We start from the raw sequence: 12,317 nt of genomic DNA, 5'->3' as shown, positions 1-12,317 counted from the left end.
TTTAATAAGCTTAATTGGACACTCAATGGAAATGGGTTAATTGGGTGAAGTTTTCTTAGGTGATTTGTGTGAGTTCCCAGGTTACTCACCTGTTAAAAATTTTCTTTCAACCTTCTCAACTGGTGTGGTTTTTTTGGGAGAGTAGGTTTCAGTGGGACAGTGTAAATCGGGCCTTGTCTGAAATAGAAGTTAATGTGTGATAACTATTAGGGCATTTTAAAATAGTTCATGGCAGATTGGTGTTCCAAAATTCAGATATAACTATTCTGAACTATTAAGACAGCTATAATTTAAATCAAATAACATTCTATTTACGAATAGTGTAATATTGTGGAAGAAACTGTAAGACTGGAGTTACATCCTTTATGAATTTTGAGTAGTACATATGTATAAATTATTGATGTGTATTTTTAGGTTAGGTCTGATTTCTCATTTTTACCTCTGCCTGAATTGTAAAGTAAGATAATACCTGATGTACATATAAGGTTGTGGCTCTGGAAGTAGATGGTTGAACAGGGCACTTAAAAATATTTGGATGTCAGAACTGTTATTGTAGTGTGGAAGAGTTCTTGGTTACTGCTCAGATATACAATGCGTATGTCTTTTGTTTGAAGGTTTAGTAGGCAAAACTGTCACTCGTTTAGGGCACAATGCAAACTTTGGATGATATCCATGAACTGTATTGCCACCCGTAGAAGACACCTGTGTCATAGTTGTGAAAGATATACTATCAGAATAATTAAACAGTAAATGAATGAATGAATGAATGAAAGGAAGAGGGTGCACTGTCAGGCAAATAAGATATGTTAGTGGAATGGCCAAAGGTGCTATAGAGAACGCAGTGAAACGGATGGAAGGAGACTGGTTAATGTGCAGCAAACAGTAGTCCAGTACACATGGAAAGTGTGTCAAGCTATAATAAAGATGGTCTTACTGTTAGAACTAGGCGGTAGCATGTCATTTAATTCTTCGTCACTCGTATGAAATTGCATATACAGTGTTATTTAGAATGATATGAACACTCATTACATTGAAAACATTTTGAATGTCCCAATTTTTATGCCTTTACACAGTCTTGTGAGACAATAACTGAATAAAAATGTTTGCACAACATTTTAAAGAAATGCAGTCATTTTGCAGTCAATAATGTCACATTTTTGTTTTACTCACAAATGTTTTTTGCATTGGTAATATGACCATTGATGTCCCAAGTGTTTCATATGGACTTCACCACCTTTAACACAGCATCTGTGCTGTGGATGTGGCACCATGTTTCACTTGCTAATTTAGTATTAGAAATGGGGCCTCGACAGCCTCCACATCATAGTGATATTTACTCTCTGTGACCAAAGCAAAAATTTATCATTATACTGAAATCAAATTACTTTTCAAATATCGATATCTCTGCAATAATGTGAACCTTTGACGTCCATATTGTGGGTTCAACATTTTTTGAATTCATTATCTTACCGTGTGTGATACTGTGTTGCATTAATACTATTCAGTTATTAAAAGGAACTGCTGAAAGCTAGACTGAGATTGTTATCACAAAGTTCAAGAACATTTTATCAGTTTACGATGAACATGCTCATTTTTTATTTTGGCCACATGTATGCGGAATGAGAGCATGTCTGCCTTCCTGACATTGCTGAGAGTGGTGGTCAGTACCAGGGGAAGGCACTCAAGAGAAGTAAATTAAATGGCTTTCAACTTTTCTGACTGTCATTGGCCACTTGACTTGTGGATATGCTGTTGATGTCAGTGGGGTGCGTGTATAAGTTTCCCTTGCTTGTGGGATTGCAGCTTAATACCTTGCCATTTGGTCTCCTGCACCTATTCTGCCCTTTCACTGAATTATTGTACAGATATGTTTTTCTTCTTTCTGCCATTGTTGATTTAGTCCTTGGTGCTGTGCAGAGTGTATCTAAAGAGAGAAGTATTTTAGTTTTGTCTCCCACCATAGTCAATACAAGAGTAAGTGACACACTGAAGTTTTCTTCAGCCCCTCAAAATTAGCCCACATACATGTTTGATACATATATTGCACATCTTTCCTCCTCTGTGTGCACCTCTTCCTCCAAACCCCCCCCCCCCCCCCCCCCTCCATATCCCACCTCACCCTCCCACCTCTATCTGTCCATCTCTTCCTCCTATTTGTCTTTGCTTTTCCATCCTCTCCTCCTCCTCATCCTCAATCATCCCTTCCTGCCCCCCTATCTCCCTATCCATCCTCTCCTCTATAGATATCAAACTTCCCCCAGCCATGCCCATCTGTACATACAGACTCTGCAAAAACAGGCTGATGTTACTGCCACAACACACCTGTATTCTTGGGGGGGGGGGGGGGGGTGGCGGCTGCACGTTAGGGGCTTGAAAACAGCTTTGTGGCCCTGACATCAGGGGCTGGAAAAACATTTCTTGCTACTGACATGTCAGTTGCCCTGCAAAAAAGGTCAATGAGGCAGCCTATACTATTCACAAACAACATGCCTGAGTGTTGCGACAAGTGTATGACATAAGTCTATCCTGAATGTTTCTGCCAGGTTACTGATGTGAAGCATCAGTCTGTCATGTCGTGCCCCAAATCCTCAATGGGTTTCACCAGTTTCTTCACTACTACTAGTCCCAGGCACACATCTGCCCCACTCCCAAGAAAACAAATTTTACTAAATGGGTTCATATTTTCACATTCATCAGTTTCCAAATTTCTCAGCCAAGTTTCAGAGATGATAGTGGCAAGAAAACTAGGGACCACAAAAATGGCGAGAATACCAGAAAATCACAAGCTATGTTTAATAGTTGCTTTCCCGAGAGCCAGGTCATGAAGACAGGCATGCGGCTTGACCAGGTGCAGAAAATAGTCAAGCCAGGTAAAGACACACATTCACAGGCTGACCATTGCTGCTGCCAGCAACAAACCTGATTTGGTATGCTTCATGAGTCCTCAGGTAGAATCAGCAAATCACAGGAAGTAAGACCAGACAAAAAGGAAACACCCCATGCTATAAAAAATCACAGACTGACTTCCTCAAATGTAAGTGGAAATGGTTGAAAGTAGTAGCATTTCACTCGTTTACACAATTGCTTAACTGTAGGCTGCAGACCTATGTTCACTACTGTGGAACTTAGTGAAATACTGACAATGTTGAATGCACACTCCAGTTTTATAACTTGTAAGTTATGACATTGTTATGGAACGGGACCCAGGATCTGCACATGATGAGTCAACTCTTCATGTATACACATACTTACCAATAACATGTCTCATATTGGAATCTGACAGTTATTATTAGAATTCTATACCTCTGTGATTTGTCCTTAATATTATTTATAAACAAACAACTGGAATCTTTCCTTGGATGTATCAAAAGGAAAATTCCGTTGAGAGGAAAGAAACTGCTGGTAAGTACATTCCTTCATGAGGTGAAATATTTAGTACCGATGATAGGCCCATATAACAGCAGAGCAGTACCAATGTGGTCCTGTGCCCTTGGCAAACTGCCAAACGTGTACACCCCCCTTCCTCCCCCCCCCCCCCTCCCCGCCCCACCTTCGCCCCCCCCCTCCCCACCGCCAAAAAAAAAAAAAAAAAAAAAAAAAATCTCCATAGCTACATAGATCTAGGAAATATTGTAATTTGTAAGATAGATTTTAAAAAGTTAAGTCTTATCGAAAAATATTACTTCTTGGTGTGGTCATAAGTCCAAAGACTGGTTTGATGCAGCTCTCCGTGCCATTCTATCCTGTACGAGCCTCTTCATCTCCGAATAACTACTGCAACCTACATCTTTTTGAGTCTGTGTACTGTATTCATCTCTTGGTCTCCCTCCGCGATTTTTACCACCCACCCACACTTCCCTCCAGTACTAAACTGAACTGGCAATCCTGTCATGTCTCAGAATGTGTCCTATGAACTGATCCCTTCTGTTGGACAAGTTGTGCCACAAATTTCTTGTCTCCCCAGTTCTATTCAGTAGTTCCTCATTGGTTGCGTGATTGACCCATCGAATCTTCAGCATTCTTTTGTAGCACCACATTTTGAAAGTTTCTATTCTCATTTCATCCAAACTGTTCATTGTCCATGTTTCACTTCCATACATGGCTACACAAATACCTGCAGAAAAAACTTCCTAACACTTAGATCTATATTCGATACAAGTTTCTCTTTGTCAGAAATACATTTCTTGCCATTGTCAGTGTGCATTTTATAGCCTCTGTACTTTGGCCATCATCAGTTATTTTTCTGCCCAAATAACAATCACCTATTAATCTGAGTCCCTTAGCATCACCTCATTTAATTTGACAACATTCCATTATCCTTGTTTTGCTATTGTTGCTGTTCATCTTATATCCTCCTTTCACGACACTGTTGATTCCATTCAACTGCTCTTCCAAGTCCTTTGCTGTCTCTGACAGAATTGCAATGTCACTGGCAAACCTCAAAGGTTTTATTTCTCCTCCCTTTAATTTGTATTCCAAATTTGTCTTTGGTTTTCTTTTATTTATTTATTTATTTTATTTATTTATTTATTGTTCCGTGGGACCACATTTAGGAGAAGTCTCCATGGTCATGGAACGAGTCAATACATGAAATTATAACACGATTGTAGAAACAGATAAAATGAAATATAAGAAACATATTCAGGCGACAAGTCGTTAGTTTAAATAAAGAAAATCAAAAATGTACACTGGAATTTGCTTAATTTTGTATCTCTTCCAGGAGCTCCTCGACAGAATAGAAGGAGTGAACCATGAGGAAACTCTTCAGTTTAGACTTAAAAGTGTTTGGGCTACTGCTAAGATTTTTGAGTTCTTGTGGTAGCTTATTGAAAATGGATGCAGCAGAATACTGCACTCCTTTCTGCACAAGAGTCAAGGAAGTGCATTCCACATGCAGATTTGATTTCTGCCGAGTATTAACTGAGTGAAAGCTGCTAACTCTTGGGAATAAGCTAATATTGCTAACAACAAACGACATTAAAGAAAATACATACTGTGAGGGCAATGTCAAAATTCCCAGACTATTGAATAGGGGTCGACAAGAGGTTTTCGAACTTACACCATACATAGCTCGAACAGCCCGTTTTTGAGCCAAAAATACCCTTTTTGAATCAGAAGAATTACCCCAAAAAATAATACCATATGACATAAGCGTATGAAAATATGCGAAGTATACTACTTTTCGTGTTGAAATGTCACTTATTTCAGATACTGTTCTAATGGTAAATAAAGCGGCATTTAGTTTCTGAACAAGATCCTGAACATGGGCTTTCCACAACAGCTTACTATCTATCTGTACGCCTAGGAACTTGAACTGTTCCGTCTCGCTTATAACATGCCCATCCTGTCTGATTAAAATGTCAGTTCTTGTTGAATTGTGGGTTAGAAACTGTAAAAACTGAGTCTTACTGTGATTTAGCATCAAATTATTTTCCACAAGCCACGAACTTATATCATGAACTACATTATTTGATAATGTTTCAATATTACACACAAGATCCTTCACTACCAAGGTGGTGTCATCAGCAAACAGAAATATTTTTGAATCACCTGTAATACTAGAAGGCATATCATTTACATAAATAAGGAACAGCAGTGGCCCCAGCACCGACCCTTGGGGAACGCCCCATTTAACAGTGCCCCATTGGGACTGAACATCATTACCACTCTCAATATTGCGGAGGATTACCTTCTGCTTTCTGTTCTTAAAGTAGGAGGCGAACCAATTGTAAGCTACTCCCCTTACTCCATAATGTTCCAACTCCTGCAGTAATATTTTGTGGTCAACACAGTCAAAAGCCTTCGTTAAATCAAAGAAAACACCTAACGTTCGCAACCTTTTATTTAATCCGTCCAAAACCTCACAGAGAAAAGAGACTATAGCATTTTCAGTTGTTAAACCGTTTCTAAAACCAAACTGTACATTTGACAGCAAATTATGTGAATTTAAATGCTGCAGTAACCTTGTATATACAACCCTCTCAATAACTTTAGCAAACACTGATGGCATAGAAATAGGTCTATAATTGTCAACATTATCCCTGTCTCCCTTTTTATAAAGTGGCTTCACTACCGAGTACTTTAATCGGTCAGGAAACCGACCACTCCTAAAGGAAAAGTTACAGATATGGCTAAGTACTGAGCTAACATACGTGGAACAATACTTCAGTATTCTGCTAGATACCCCGTCATATCCATGAGAGTTCTTGGTCTTTAGTGATTTAATTATTAACTCAATCTCCCTCTTGTCAGTATCATGGAGGAGCATTTCAGGTAACAGTCTCGGAACACTTTTTTCTAAGAGCGCTATATGATTCCCTGTTGGGACTAGGTTTCTATTTAGTTCACCTGCTATATTCAGAAAGTGGTTATTAAGTACTGTACATATATGCGACTTATCAGTAACACGGACATCCCCACTACGCACTGATTCTATATTCTCGACCTGTCTCTGCAGACCAGCCACTTCCTTTACGACTGACCATATGGTTTTAATTTTATCCTGAGACTTAGCTATTCTATCTGCATACCACATACTTTTTGCCTTCCTAATAACTTTTTTAAGCACCTTACAATACTGTTTGTAATGGGCTGCTGCATTTAGATTTTGACTGATTCTAACGTTTTGATATAATTGCCACTTTGTTCTACAAGATATTCTTATCCCTTTAGTCAGCCACCCAGGCTGCCTGTTTGTGCTAGTACCCTGTTTTGAACGTTCTAACGGAAAGCAACTTTCAAAGAGCACGAGAAAAGTCTTGAGGAAAGCATTATATTTATCGTCTACTGTATCAGCACTATAAACATCTTGCCACTCTTGTTCCTTGATAAGGTTTACAAAAGTCTGTACAGCAACTGGATCAGCTTTCCTAAAACGTTGGTAACTATATTTAACATGTGTTGCAGCACAAAAAACTTTTAGACTTAAAATTTGTGCATCATGATCTGAAAGGCCATTCACCTTTTTGCTAACAGAATGCCCTTCTAATAATGACGAATGAACAAAAATATTGTCTATGGTTGTTCTACTGTTCCCTTGCACTCTCGTTGGAAAGAATACGGTTTGCATAAGATTATATGAATTAAGGAGGTCTACCAGCATCCTTTTCCTTGCACAATCACTTATACAATTAATATTGAAGTCACCACATATAACTAACTTTTTGTATTTCCTATAAAGTGAACCAAGAACCTCCTCTAGCTTTAGCAAAAATGTTGTGAAATCGGAGTCTGGGGATCTATAAATAACAACAGTAAGAAGTTTAGCTCCACTAAATTTAACCACACCTGCACAACATTCAAACACCTTTTCAGTGCAGTACTTTGAAACATCAATTGACTCAAATGGGATACCGTTTTTCACATACATGGCTACTCCCCCACACCGCAAAGAGCTCCTAGAAAAGCTGCCAGCCAACCTGTATCCTGGTAAAGGAAGCCTCTGAATTATCTCCTTATTTAAGAAGTGTTCAGATATACCAATAATTTCAGAGTCAACATCTATAAGCAGTTCACTAACTTTATCTCTAATACCTTGTATATTTTGATGAAATATACTAATTCCCTCATTAATCGGATACCCAAGCTTTGTAGAGAGTGGTTTCTTTGTTAGAGAGACTTCCCTTAAGCAGGAATACCTATCAGCTGACTTCAATCTAAAAAAGGTACAGCTTTAACACCCACAACTACCGGAATTTTCCCATGAGTGATCCCACCACCCCCACCTATGCTGTCACCTATAAGTTTTGCCAACCTCCCCTTCCCATACCTGTTGAGGTGCAGGCCATGTCTAGTGAAACCCGTCCTACTGATAGACTCCACCGACACCACTGAAATGTGACTCATGCCTTCTGTCATCAGCGCACCCCCAAGTCTCATGTTATTACGCCTGACGGCTGTATTAAGATGAGGCCGATCGTGACGCTGAAACAGTTCCACGAAATGCACATTCGTGTTGCCAGTCTGAGTGGCTATCTTTTCCAGGTCACGGTCTATGTCATACTCCCCATCCCTATCAATACTATTACCAGCCCCACCCACAATCACTACCTGATCCTCTTTAGTAAAATCCCTACATAACCCCCCTATGTTAAAAGTCACCTGAGCCAATCCTGCATTAGGCTTCACAATGCTGGTGACCTGGTACTCACTCCCCAAAACTTCCTGCAACTGCTGGCCTACACCTCTACCATGAGAACTACCTAACAGCAGAACCTTCTTCTTTCTCTTAGACTTTGCAACTGTCCTAGCCACCGTAACTGCTGAGGTCTGCTGCATACTTCCTACATCTACAGCTACTAGAGATTCCTCTCCACTAGACTCTGACAGTTGGTCATATCTATTACAAACACCAATAGTAAAACTATCTGAAAATCTCCTTCTCCTAGCAGATCTCTTGCCAACAGCCAGCTCCCATTCCCCAACCCCCTTCTCCCTCCTCATCCTATCTAGCTCCTCCTGTGCGTTTTTCAACTGCACCTGAAGGGCACAGATCTTACGCTCCTGCTCCTCTATCAACTTACTCTTGCTACATAACCTGCAGTTCCAGGAGAGGATCTCACCAGAATGCCCACTGGCTTCCCCACTGCATTCCCCCCAGTGAAAATACTTCGAACAAGTCTCACACCGCAATCCACTACTCACGAACCTACGGCAAAGCCCACACTTCTCACTCATGGTAAAATTTTACAATTATTGAAACAAGAAAACAACTTTATCTAAGTTCCGCTACTACAATAAGAAGATGTTAAATACTGACTACAATAATGACAAACTTGCTGTACAAGGGAAGTAACTACTATTATTGACAGTATTAATCAACAACAAATGAGAATATAACAAAATACTAACACAGAAAGAAAATCAAACGTCTAATGACAGTAACGAAACTGAAAGCAGTTCGCAAAAATGTCTTCTGAAGTTATTTCACCGGAAAACACCAAGAACACCGGTTGAAGACTACTAAAGTTCCTAAATAAACTACTATACACAAACAATTAATTAGTACTTAGCTTTCGATGCGCCGCTACAGCTGCAACTGGTCAGCGCGGAATGTAAACACGGGTAAGAGGTTAAGTTGCTCGATACGAAACACTCACAAATATCAGGCCACAACACAAGAAATGCAGAGGTGAATGAAGAAACCACTAATAAGTCACTTATATAGTAAATATTATCACAAAAACAGTTAAAATATATATCTGAAACCTAAAAATAGATGAAAACTTAGAGAGCGATCTCACACGCAGTCACGCGCTTATGACGTCACACCAAAGACCAAAGACACAGAGTGTTTAATGTACATACTGAATAATATGGGGAATAAGCTACAATCCTGTCTCATTCCCTTCTCAACCACTGCTTTGTTCTCATTCATCTCAACTCATAGCTGCTGTCCGGTTTCTGTACAAGTTGTAATTAATCCTTCGCTCCGTGTATTTTACCCCTGCGACCTTCATAATTTCAAAGGGAGTATACTAGTTAATATTATCAAAAGCTTTCTCTAAGTCTAGCAGTGCTATAAATGTAGGTTTGCCTTTGCTTAACCTATCTTTTAAGATAAGTCATAGGGTCAGTGTTGCCTTGCGTGTTCCTACATTTCTCCAGGATCCAAACTAAACTTCCCCGAGGTCAGCTTCTACCAGTTTTTCATTCTTCTGTAAAGAATTAGTGTTAATGTTTTACAGTTGTATTTTATCAGACTGATAGTTTGGTAGTTTTCACACCTGTCAGCTTCTGTTTTCTTTGGAATTGGAATTACTACATTCTCCTTGAAGTCTGAGAGTATTTTGCCTGTCTCATACATCTTACACACCAGATGAAAGAGTTTCATCATGGCTGGCTCTCCCAAGTCTGTAGTTATTCTGACCCACTATTGTGTACCCCTGGGGCCTTGTTTTGACTTAGAGCTTTCAGATCTTTGTCAAATCCTCCATCTACATCCACCCCCCTTTCTGAACTGTTACTTTCAAGCTCATTTCCCTTGTATATACACTTCATATGCTCCTTCCGTCCTAATAGCGTTTCCTTCTTTGCTTAGCACTGGTTTACCATCTGACCTCTTCATATTTATACTCCTGCTTCTTTTTTTCCCAAAGGCATCTTTCATTTTCCTGTAGGTGATACCCATGTTTCCCCTAGGAAAGATGCTTCTAAATCCTGAAATTTATCCTGTAGCCATTCCTGCATAGCAGTTTTGCAGTTCCTGTCAATCTCATTTTTTAAATGTTTGTATTCCCTTTCCCCTGCTTCATTTGCTGCATTTTTAAATTTTATTCTTTCATCACTTAAATTCAGTACGTCTTGTGTTATCGAAGGATTTCTATTCGACCTTGTCCTTTTACCTATTTGATCCTCTGAGTCAACCATTGCCTAATGCTTCTTCTGAAACTCTCAAATACTCTAGTTCTTTCAACTTATCTAGATTACATCTCCTCAATTTCCTACCTTTTACCAATTTCTCCAATTTCAATCTACAGTTGATAACTAAGAAATTATGGAATTGTCTTACAATTTAAAATCTGGTTCCAAAATCTCTGTCTGACAATTATATAATCAATCTCAGACCTACTGGTCGTCTCCAGGTCTCTTCCACAAATACAGTCTTCTTTTATGATTTCAAAACCAAGTGTTAGTGATGATTAAATTATGCTCTGTGCAAAAGTCTACCAGGTGACTTCCTCTTTCATTTCTTTTCCCCAGTTCAAATTCAGGTACTATTTTTGCTCTCTTCCTTTTCCTACTATTGAATTCCAGTCCTCACAGTCATCACAATTAAATTTTTCTATCCTTAAATAGCATGAATTATTTCTTTTATCTCATCATGCTTTTCTTCAGTCTGTTCATCACCTGCAGATCTAGTTCGCATGTGAATTTGTACCGCTGTGTCAGGCATGGGCTTCATGTCTGTCTTGGCTACGATAATGTGTTCACTATCCAGAATGAGATTTTCACTCTGCAGCGGAGTGTGCGCTGATATGAAACTTCCTGGCAGATTAAAACTGTGTGCCCGACCGAGACTCGAACTCGGGACCTTTGCCTTTCGCGGGCAAGTGCTCTACCAACTGAGCTACCGAAGCACGACTCACGCCCGGTACTCACAGCTTTACTTCTGCCAGTACCTCGTCTCCTACCTTCCTAACTTTACAGAAGCTCTCCTGCGAACCTTGCAGAATTAGCACTCCTGAAAGAAAGGATATTGCGGAGACATGGCTTAGCCACAGCCTGGGGAATGTTTCCAGAATGAGATTTTCACTCTGCAGCGGAGTGTGCGCTGATATGAAACTTCCTGGCAGATTAAAACTGTGTGCCCGACCGAGACTCGAACTCGGGACCTTTGCCTTTCGCGGGCAAGTGCTCTACCAACTGAGCTACCGAAGCACGACTCACGCCCGGTACTCACAGCTTTCGAGTCTCGGTCGGGCACACAGTTTTAATCTGCCAGGAAGTTTCATGTGTTCACTATGTTGATCATAGCTTACTCACATTCCTATTTTCTTATTCATTATTAAACTCTGTCCCGCATTACCCCTATTTGATCTTGTATTTATAACCCTGTATGCACCTAACCAGAAGTCCTTACCTCCTGCCACTGAACTTCTCTAATTCCCCGTATATATAACTTCAGCCTATCCACTTTTCTTTTTAAGTTTTCTAACCTACCTACCCGAGTAATGGTTCTAACATTCCAGTCCATAGAATGCCAGTTTTGTTTCGCCTGACGACTTACTCCTGAGTTGTTCCCATTCAGAGATCCAAATGGGGGACTATTTTACCCCTGGAATATTTTACCCAAGAGGATGCCTTCATCACTTAAACACACATTAGAGCTGCATGTCCTTGGGAAAAATTACAGCTGTAGTTTTCCCTTGCTTTCAGCTATTCACAGTACCAGCACAGCAAGGCTGATTTGACTGAAGTTATATGGCCAGATCAGTCAGTCATCTGGACTGTTGCCCCTGCAACTACTGGAAAGGCTGCCTGCCATCCCTCTTCTGCAACCAAATGTATGTCTGGCCTCTCAACAGGTACTCTTCCATTGTGGTTGTGTGTGTGATACAGCTACCTGTATTGCTGAGACACACAAGCCTCCCACCAATGTCAAGGTCCATGGTTCGTGGGGGAGGGGGGGGGGGGGAGGAATTTGCCATTGGTGGAACACAGGTGAACACCCACTTGACAACGGAGGAAGCACGTGCATCATTCAACTGTCCGTTGCAGTCAGTAGTGCTGGAGACAGAACGGGAGGCTTCAGAAAAAGAACAAAGGGGTGTAGCAGCTTTCTTCAGAGTGAAAGGAGTGCAGGGAACAGAAATTAA

Source organism: Schistocerca serialis, chromosome 9 (assembly GCF_023864345.2).
Source record: "Schistocerca serialis cubense isolate TAMUIC-IGC-003099 chromosome 9, iqSchSeri2.2, whole genome shotgun sequence".
NCBI lineage: Eukaryota > Metazoa > Arthropoda > Insecta > Orthoptera > Acrididae > Schistocerca > Schistocerca serialis.
Note: the sequence above shows the minus strand (reverse complement) of the source record.